Raw genomic sequence first — 11,042 nt, 5'->3', positions numbered from 1 at the left:
CTACTTTTGTCATTCAGACTGACCACCAACCCTTGAGATGGTTAATGCAAATGAAAGGGGAAAACCCAAAACTATTGAGATGGTCGATCTGCCTGCAAGGGTTTGATTTCACCATTGAGCACAGGTCAGGGTGTCACCACCAAAATGCTGATGGTCTCTCTAGGAAGTAGTCATCGACTAGAGGTATGAGATTCATCCAGGAGTGGATTAAATCCTCCTGTCCCTTAGTCTGGGGGGGGCGAGTGTTAGGGAGAATTCTCTGTTTAGGCTGAATTTCCTAACCTAGTGAGTCCCCCAGCAGCTTTGCTGGATTTCTGGAGTTTGTTTTTTTCCATCCTGCCAAGAGTGAGACTCTTTTACTCCCACTCTTGGACATGAATGTGTGTAATTCCTTTGAATGTCAATGTGTTCTATGGGCTATGGGGTCTTTTACTCCATAGGGTCTCATATGTTTTTCTATGTGTGTTACACCACACCCTACGTGCCGTAACACTGGGGCGTCCTAGCGGACCTCCATTAAAGGCTCCATACCCGGGGACTGACTACTGTCTCCCCGGGCATGTAAAGTCACCATTGGCTTTACTAGACCTAAATTTACTAACAGAACTAGTACAAACCATCGTATTGTGGACGTACTAGTAGGGGTAATTCGATTACTCCTGGGTCTGTTATTCGAGGGGGCACTGTCCCGTCCCCCCTCGTCGAGTTTTGGCTGGTGGCAGTGGAAACTACTTGTTATGTTCGACCCCGAATATAACCCTATCGGATTCTTCCCATTGTTGGAGATTGATGCATGTTCTCGTTAGTCTCTAACATACCACCGCTCTACTTATCTTAAATAAGTCTATCGGATGGTATTTTCTGCCAGAACTCGGTTTTTAAAATGGCATCTGTGTTCGTCTGTGTGACTCCTAAACCAAAGGTTGAGCCCTTTGTTCCACTTTTGGCGGGCCTCTGTACAGAGACCCTCCAAAGTGGTGCCATTCTGTCTGGGTTACCACAGGCGTGTGGGAGGGGGTTTAGGCACCCTGGACCGAGTTGCCTTGCCAACTCCGGTCGCACTCTGGTGTGATTGGCCAAAGTGGTGAGCCTCCCCGCTCACCACTTAGCATGTGTTGATTGACAGCTAGGCTGAATGAATGGGGGTTTTCTGCATAAAAGCAGGGCTTTGGGACTGGATCTTCAGAAGTCGCCACAGCCCTGCTGAACTGACTTACCACTTCCCGACGACAGAGGAGATCTCCCTGCCAGAGAGTCTCTTCCCCTGACTGGTGGGAACAACCAGTCCCTTTTGCTTTTTCTTCACCTCAGGACGCAGTGGTCGAATTGCCCGTGCAGAGCACCTCGGCAACCGGATAGCCACTACCCCTGTACGGCGACCAAAAGGTGGTGGCTTGTGACGGAGCACTCCGCGGCTGGTCTCTTCCCTGGTGGTGCACCAGACTTCACTTTTCTTCGACGACGAGATCCTCTCTACTCTTGGCAAAGACCCGACGTGCATCCACCACCAGGAACAACTGCTCCCGCCGGAGCTGTCTCTCCACAATCAAGGTACTGTGTCCGCCTGGCTTCCCTTGTTGCCAGATAGAGTGATGTGTCTTAATCCTATCCTCTCCATAGGGTCGCCTCCAAGCTTTCTCTAGCGTATTATTCTGAACTGGTCCAATCTTCCAATAACAATTTGCTACACAGACTCGAACACATTTCCACAAAGAGACTTTTTTGGGACATATCGCCTTGCATATTCACTTCCCGTGAAGTATTGAACTGTGTTGATTTCGTAACCTACTTATTTTTCTCTCCCGTCCTAACGAATACTAGAGTGCCATCTAGGTTGAAGCATACACCTCTGTCTGCAAATAAGTGATGCTGGTAAAACCTAGACTTGTCGAACTATTGTTAGGGGGGTTGATCTTTCTCTTCGTAGAGTAATTGTAATTGAATTGTTTGCCGTGATTGTGCCAGAGTGTTTTCTATAGATGTTCCGTTATAAATAAATACCTTTATATCTTTACACTGAAGCCTTGTTGCGTGTTTGCTTGTCTTACTGTGAAGAATTGCCCTATATTGTATACTCCACATACTGCTTAACTCTTCTTGAGAGAAGTCTGACTGCTCAGCCACAGCTACCAAGTGAATCTGTGTGGTACAGACTGCTACCAAGTGGGTTTACTGCCAAACACCTGTAGTCCTAAATCTTTTGCAGTGGTCCCAGAGGGAACTGCACAGGTTTCCGCCTAACAACAGAGTAGGCAGGTATACAAGAGGCAGGAATCAACAGGCACGTTGGCAGAAAAAAGTCGGAGTGTCAGGCGCAGCAGGCGGAGGAACAGTACAATTGAGCCGTTAGATAGCCTGGTGTAGCACAGGGTAACAGAGACAAGTTGAAGTGGTGCAAAAAGGGCTTTGAGAAAAAGACCGGGGGAGACACTTAGGAAGGACAGCCAGGCTCATGCCAGGGTGACACTATGCAGGCAGTAGACAAGAAAAGGATATGATGGCAGGGAGTGGAGCAGCAATGGACCAGAAGGAAGACAGCGAGGCCCCAGGTGGGAGGATTAAGTGGGCCGTATAAGCAGCCAGACAAGAATAAGGAAGTCAAGATGCAGGGCCCGGAGGCAAGGCTAGGGAGTGGCCACAATGCTTATCTTGTGGTCATAGTAGTAGGTCATTTTATTTCAACTAGATCCTTTAATAGGTAACAAAGTCATAGGAATAAAGAGAAATGATGCCACAGCTCAAAAATGCCCAAACTGCAATTGCAGTTCATCTTGTCTTGATCATTTAGGTAAATAGAAGAAGACACATCTGCCAACTAGTTACAGGTAACCATTTAAGTGCAGGATGAATATGCCAGCCACAAACTATAACCAACACCATTGCACACAGAGCAAATTTCCCCAGCAGGGCATATGATCTCTTCTGATATGCTGAAAGAAAACGTATTCCAGGAACAAGAGGTGTGAGTGGAAAAAGGTGTGTCATAGCTTAGGCATTAGGTTTGTTTTCCATGAGCTGCACATGCACATCTACCATTTTCTTACCGAGCTCATCAAAAGTGATTTTTACCTTCCGCCTACCTTCTCATATGCTTTTGTGCAGTCCCCCTGGAGGAATTCCACTTCCGTTGGCCTGCAATACTTGTGATCAACAGTCACATGAATTTTGCCTGTCTCTTTACTTCATTTTCGTCCTTCCCTTGCCACACAATGGTTTTCCCAATGTGCCTGATGGCTTTCTCCACAAATTCCCCAGTAGCTATGATAAAGTCTTCTGGTTTGTTAAACTGCAATATCATCCACATAGCCTCAACGTAGTCTCAGGCCTGACCTCAATCCCGCTTGGAGTCCAGATTCCCCAGGCTGAAGCGTTAAAGATCAGGTAATTTTACAGGTGACAAAATTAGCCCCTCTACTGTGACTTTCATGGTTGAACAGGATTCCATTAACAACATACAGGTTATATGCCTCCCTAAAGCTCACGACAACCTGGTACGCTTATAGTTTGGCAACACCATAAAGTGACCTGCGAGTAGTTCCTTCTATGAGATCTCTTGCACTTTGCCATAAAGCTTGCTTGTTGAGGCTTGGTAAAACTTGACAGAGTTTATAAGGCCACAAGTCTTGACCGGATCCACGACACTCAAAGGACCAACCCTGTCCACATCAGCGGTGTACTCTGGAAGGTTGAAGGAACACGTGATGTGGCTCTGGGCCTCCAGTTGGTACATCTTAGTCAGCTTCACTTTGTTTACTATCTTTACCAGGCAGGTGCTGTCCGTCAGCTCGCCATAATGCATCCTCATGTTTCCTTCAATGTGAGCCTCTCAGTATTCGGACAGGTGCTTGATCCGACCTGTGTGGAAAGAGCTTGATTGGCCCACAATTCCATGTACCTCATAGCCATTTTTCAACAGGAACTCGGCCAAGTATGAGCCATCCTGCCCAGTGATTCCTGGGCTTGCCGTACTCCGAGGAGAGGCGCTTTGAAGCAGCGCAGGTATGCTGATTTTGTGCCATATTCTGTACCTCCGGGGCTGCTAGCGAGGATGAAGATGGTGACAGGTACAAGTGAGAGGAGTGTTAGAAGGAAGCCGGAGTCCAATCTGTGCATAATTTCTGCATCATGCGGGAGGGCCTTGAGGAATTGGTGTTACAGGTGTGTTGGAATATATCAGGGTGGCTTCAAGTACAGGGACTTTAAGTGCAGATGGCCTTTCCAGGGGAGTGCCCAAGCCCCTGGCTGAGATAGGTAGCATATGGATTGCTTTATTCCTTCAACTAAAATGTGTCCTCTACATTAATCTCGTCTACTTACTCTCCAGGGAAACATTTATTAAAATTGAACTTGAGTGAACTTGACTTGTCAAAAATGTTAACTACAAGAGAAGCACAACAGAGAAGTTTACGGGGCAAGTGCAATTGCAGCACGCTGGTGGCGTTTGGTGAATGATCCTGCAAAGAAAATTAAATTGATCTCTCCTGGATGAAGGTGGATCTGTCCGCTTCAGTGTTGAACATAATTAAGATGATGAGGGGAAGAACATTCACACAGTGAAATGCTGAGGTGCAATTGAGCAGACACAAGCTCCACAGCATTTGAATTTAGTGAACAGTACTCTCAATCATGGCAAAAAAATGGGTCTTGAAGCTATATTCTGGACCCTCTGTTCCTCTGGCACTAAATCATCAACATGTCTTATTATTGCTGCCCAACGTGCCCTGCCTGGGAACTGTGAAGTCCACAGATATAGAAGTAACGGAATGTATTAATGACAACAGAGCAGACTTGTTAGGTATTCATTTCTCTTACAAAATAGTAAATAACAATTGGCTGGCAGAAACAGAAGTCCTGCTATCACTTTGTTGTAATGGGTTGTATGCAAAGGTTCTGCTTGTGACAGCATTTTCTAAGTCCCAGACTTAGAGTGTTGGGATCATATAGTAATCAGAGGTCTGAGGGTCTACACATGTGGTGTAATGCCTATGGTTAGGGCCAATGTATAGTACAGTTAATTGACAACAACAAATATAAAATGGTATTCTAATTACTGGTTGAGCTTGACATACACCCAACAAACCACTGGTAATTGGAGCACCATATTAAGCAATCCAACTATTCAAGTGCTATCATGGAACTTAAGGGTTCATTTCAACGTCCTCAGCAAGCAGGTTGCCTTCCGTACTGAAGAGGAAAAATGGGAGGGTCCCTTCCCCCAACCCACGTGTAAACTGTGGAAGACGACGTCACGGCCAAAGAACCTCTAGCCGCACGAGTATGCACCTCTGCCCACTGTCCAAGATCCCAAGCACACTGTGACCAGGCTCCACCTGTGAAACCAGGCCGCATCCCGCCCAAGAAACGTGGCGGGAACCAAGACGGAGCTGGGACCGATCGTATGGACCAGCTTGACTAAAAGCTTCGCAACCTAAGCTGCCATCGTTAGAGATGATATGACGACATAGCCATGATAGACAGAAACACATGTGCTGCCACACACCTGGATCAGATACACACCAATCCACATGAAGAACATGCTCAGTGCTATGACTTAGCAGACCGCATACACTCACAGACGTGCATCGTTATTATTTTTCATATAGGCCAGCAACCGCATCGCGGAAACGCATGACGCCGAAAGAGTTGTGTATATGCTTGCAGAGGCTTCATGCTACTAACCCTGGAGACAAGACTCTATAGATGGAACGATGTACAAGGAACCACACTGCACCCCAGAACCCCTTGCCCTATGATGCTTATGCCACAACATACAACCAAGCCAAAGTAGGCTTCAGACCAGAGCTGACAGGCCAGAAACAACTCATACGGAGCTACAAAGTGCTGAGCATGCAGAACAGCCCCTGGCTGGAGCCACCGCAGCCAAGGTCACGGTGTTGCAATCCACATTCCCTTCTCTCCAAGCCAAGGTGACACTCGCCACTGCTGCGACTACTCGAAGCAAAATATAAATCAAATCCCCATAATTCTGCCTCAAGCACGGTCTCTCAACACGTGACCCGGCCGACCTGATATAGTGCCAATTACCGAAAACTGAAGAAGCACTGGTGTCCCACGTCTGGGGCCCCTCTTGCAACAAAGTTGTAACAACTCAGACACGGCAGTAGCAGGACTTGTCCATTGTCTTTCACTGACACATAGTCAAACATTGTTGTCAGCACCAGGTACACTGCAGGCTGGGAATGACGATGGTCCCAGGCTTGGGGGCTCGCTGATGGACCAATCAGGATATGGGGGGCTAACCACTGACGACAATACCACACAACCAATCACTAACACTCTCCATGTATCATTTTCAAAGTAACAATTATTAGGGATGAACCAAGCATACAACCTGACCTCTACTCTACCAATAAATCCTTTCACTATATGGTCCTATACTAAACCTACCGCTCAGGGAACCAACCCGGAGTGGTGGTAGGTTGGGGGGTGAGCTTTCGCAGGTGATGCAAACTGTTATATCACTCAGGTACAAAACGGGCCTGCAAGCCCGATTACGATGAGAGGTTGCCTGGAACCTCCGCTCCATGCATTTGTCCCTGCTTGTTTCTTCTAATAAACAGCAGTAACTAATTGCTCTTGTGTGGCCCCTCTACTTCTTTCGGACAAGGAAGAAGTTAGGGCCTTCCGAGAGCTAGAGGTCCTCGGACCCTGGGTACTGCTCTGCCGACCACCAGAAATTACCCTAACATGTTGGAGGTCCCAGCGAGATTGTCTGTGATAAGGTGGCCTGGCAACGCAGCCCCCTCTGCCATTGCCCCTTTGGAGGACTGCAGGACCATTGCAGAACTGCAAGACGACCTGACTGCGCAATCCGGAGATTGGCCGTTGGGAGCCGACCGCAACATTTTCCCGCCCACGGTTGGTGAGTCTCCAGACATGGTCCAGATGAGGGGAAGTGGCGAGCTGATCGGGAGGGGTGTCTGCAGCCAAGCGGCACCGGCAGACGTGAGCCAAATGTGAGTATGCACCACACAACAAGCAATATTGTGTTGTGCCGGTGGGGGGAGGAATTGTAAATAGGGTGGCGGTGGTTCTTACATTGTCGCAAAATTTGGTGTATCAGTGTTGATAGGCACGTGAGTTGTAGTAGGGAACGGAGCAGAGGTAGTCCCTTCTTCTGTTGATGTGCATATTGGGTGGGGTGTCGAGTCCCTAAGTGTTGGACAGAGTGCTGCGCTGATTGGTTTACATGGCGAACACATGTCTGGGGGTGTGGTATTCCTATGAGTTGGCATTGTAGTTCGATGAGTAGATGAGATTTCCTATTAATTTAGTGTGTTAGCTTGGTGAATAGAGGACGGATTCCCGCAGTAGGTAGCTAGAGTCTCTCTCAGATAGTGGAAGATAATTGGCTGGTTAAGTTCCCCTCGTGAGCGAATGTATCACACACAAGGCAATGCAGCGGGTGCAGACTAACTATATTGAGATAGGTGATTAATGGATACTCCACCCCACATGTAGTGGCAAGACAGATGTAGGGATTGTGGAGTTTTCTTATGTGGAAAGTGGCACGCATTACATGTTCAAACTGTGTGTACGTAGTACGTTGTGCTAGCTGGTGACATCACCCATAGTGTATTGCATAGGACATCGTGTTTTTATGAAGATTGGAGGCGCGGCCAGTGGCTAGGGTGGGTTACAGGTGAGCAGGTGGCCGCGCACAGAGAACGCTGGCATGTCCTCGAGGAGGGGGCTGTGCCGAGTAGCGGTACCACCCGTGTGGGTGGCATGGTACAACCATACGCAGCACAGGCTGTGAGGCAATAAAGGAGAGGAGGGGCTCAAACAACAACACGGGCTTGCCGAGCAGTGGCTATCCCGAGAGGGTGGGGCAGCCCAAGAGCACACCACGCTGAATGCGGGATCGCGGGAACCTCACACGGCACGCTTTGAAGGGGGCCCTAGAAGCACAGAGCGGCGTGTCGGAGGACGGCGGCCCAGTCCAAGACAACAGAGAAATAGGTGTTGAAGTGATTAAGAGGATTTTAAGGCACATGTTTTCCTTCCTACTGGCAGCGGAGAGTCGGTAAACCCCAACTAGGGGCCAGGTAACAGTGGTATATATTTAAAAATGTCATTGTACTATAGGATATGAACCCACCATGGGTACCACACGTTAACATCACCACTCCAATACATTTGTCCAACATTGCCACCATACAGAGATAAGATAGTAAAGTACAGTTTAGAATGGAATAAGGGTACAAATGAAAGAATAAGAATTGCGTGGCCACCCAATGGTCATTTCTATAAGGAAGCTCAACATTAATTGCTGGTGTACTTACACAACACATACAAGGGGAAGAAGTTCACAAATCATTTAGAAATTTTCCAGCTTTGCAGGATGTTTTAGGGGTACGGCCCAGGGATGATGAGCATGCAAGAAGTAAAGAAAGAAGAGAGCGAGGGAGAGGGGTGCACTACTCCTCAGGTCCCTCCCGGCGGTGTCGCAGACAATGCTGAGGAGAGCGAAGAAGAGACAGAAGGGCTATACCCAATTAGATAATTAAAAGAAGCAGCCAAGCCCCTAGATTTGACAAGAGCAGAGGGCTATTCAAACCCTACATACAACCCTCCACCATATGCGTCAGGAGAGCATTACCGAAACACGCCACTTAAAGAGGTCACGGTAGGTATGGAAGGGACACAGATGAATGATGACGGCATAAGGAAAGCCCAGCTTGATTTAGAAGGAATGGATAGCAGCACAGGTGCTTTTAAAACTACAATGGAAATGATTCAGGCGCAGAGAGAGGAAGAGGTAAGTAGCATAGAAAAAGGGAACCGAGCAGAGGAGGAAGAAGAAAGGGTGGAAGCGAAGATAGCCAACCTAAAGAGAACATAAAGCATACCCATTAAGCACCTTGAACTAAAGGAACGAGAGAGGCAGGTGCAGCTGGGGAGGGAAAAAGGAGAGAGGATGGAACTTGAGCAGCAGGGCAAAGAAGAAAGGGAGCAGGAGGAGGCACTCATACAGGGTATTACAGAAAGGGCAGCGCGTATGGAGCAGCGGGGAATAGGAGAAGGGAAGAAGAAAGGGAAGAGGCTGACAGGGCGAGGACACTCTGGAAGAAAAAGATCCTATCAGACACGCACGTAAGTATGAAGAGGGCAGGATAATAGACACCATACTAGCGAGGGGTAGTGGAGAAGTGAGTACAAGGGATAGGGAGGCCCTGAGTGAGGTGAGTGGCGCCATAATGAAGGAACTACGCAGAGTCAAGGCGGACATGGAAAATCAGGATGAACGGCCAGGTGAACGAGCGCAAAAGGAAATGACAGGGCCACGAGGAGTAAGTCGAGTGCACGCGGTAGCGAAGTGGTGACAGCACCCCAGGTAGGGGTGGATACCGTGGATGAAGGAAAGTGCATGGACATAGATTTGGAAACGGTAACAGTCTGATAACTACGCCCAGGGGGTTTTGCTGTGACGAGGATGGGGAAGAATAATGCGGAGGACAGAGCGATGAGAACGGAGAGGGGCTTAGCAAGCTCTACATCACACGTACAGGCACAGGGTCATCATAGGAATGCAGAACTCAAAAAGAAAACACAGCCGGACAGGAAAGTACAAGCACGCAGAGGGGAGATACACTACAAACAGTAACATCGTCGGCCACACACACACCATATGTGAACAGGCTCAGAGACCTCCCCAGGCGCAGCAGGGAGGGGGCAGTGAAAGAGCACAACAAGGGCCATTCATACCAACACGGGGTACACAGGGGAACAGGGGACATGCATCATGCACGCAACCTCATAGACATATTTGATGAATTGTCCGATATGGAAGATGACACACTGGACATACAGACAACACAGCATAAGCGCACACCAGAGGACATGGCTGAATACACACAGATGCCCTTATTGGAAAGGTGTGGGACAAGGCCACAATATGTACCCTGGAAACATGCAGCCAAGGAGAACATTAAGTGCAGGCTATCCTCCTTAAGCGCAGGGGCGGGGAAATGGATATACGAAAAGGAAAAATTGACAGCAGGGCACAGTCTAGTGGTTGGTGACGTCAAGGGGCTCTTGATCTCAATTTTGGGCGATGCTGCAGATGACATTTGGAAGAGGGCGGGTTTCCCTGGGGTGACAATCAGCAACACATCGCACAACGGGTCACCATTTGTAAATTGTAGACACGTGGTATGGCAGGCATTAAGGGTACAGTACACTGACACATCAGACATAGGGGGGATTACGTCACGCAAAATGCATGAGGACGAGGATCCTGTTAAGTACATCCAAGAAATTCCGGAGAAGTGGCGCCTTGAAACATAGGAGCCGTGGGACAAAACATTAGCTATCTTTTATCATATACTGATACAGGGGCTCCCAGAAACCGTGCAGAGACAACTGAAAAAGTTGGTGGGAAAGGAAGCAAAGGCATGGCCAGAGATGCAACTAAATATAGTGCACCATTGTAGACTATGGCAAGAGAAGATGAAACAAAAAGAGGAATACAGGAAGGCAGATGAGGCAAAATTGGTTCTGAAAAAACTATCAGAATATGCCCTAGGGAGCGCCCATAACAAGCCCTGCCCCACAGGCGCAACCACTCGCACAGCAACAACCAACCATACAGCAACCACAAGTACCACCCATGACCCAACAATTGCCACCCCCGCCCACTACACAGCACCACAACAATATGCACAACCCATGGGGGAGGGTACATGACAATGGGCAATGGATATACGAGCAACTATAGAGGGAAAGCAGGTTTTAACAAAGGGATAGGATTTGGACCATCAGCACACCAACTGGGGGTGTGGGTTTCGAGGGTACTCCCAATATGGACAGCAGGGATACGAGCACAGGGGGATTTCCATGGCAGGCACGGAGCCTCCCACATGTTGGACATGCGTGTTGGTAGGACATGTAGCATGCACATGCAGGGCAAGACCGGCACAGGCAGGATGGGGTGAACAGGGACAACAGGGCTACCAAGGGGGACCAAATAATTACTATCAACAAGAGGCCCAGCAGACGGGTCAGGTGCAGATGGGAAA

The 11,042-nt window shown here is 48.4% G+C and overlaps 1 pseudogene; it reads right to left on the bottom strand.

Annotated features, from left to right (window-relative positions):
* Positions 1-2,988: 2,988 nt before the first annotated feature.
* The window catches only part of LOC138480558 (GDP-mannose 4,6 dehydratase pseudogene), a 47,001-nt pseudogene continuing 38,947 nt past the window's right edge, over positions 2,989-11,042 (bottom strand).

Source organism: Ambystoma mexicanum, chromosome 5p (assembly GCF_040938575.1).
Source record: "Ambystoma mexicanum isolate Mex_15411 chromosome 5p, UKY_AmexF1_1, whole genome shotgun sequence".
Lineage (NCBI taxonomy): Eukaryota > Metazoa > Chordata > Amphibia > Caudata > Ambystomatidae > Ambystoma > Ambystoma mexicanum.
The sequence above is the reverse complement of the archived record's forward strand: the minus strand, read 5'-3'. Positions and strand labels throughout refer to the sequence as shown.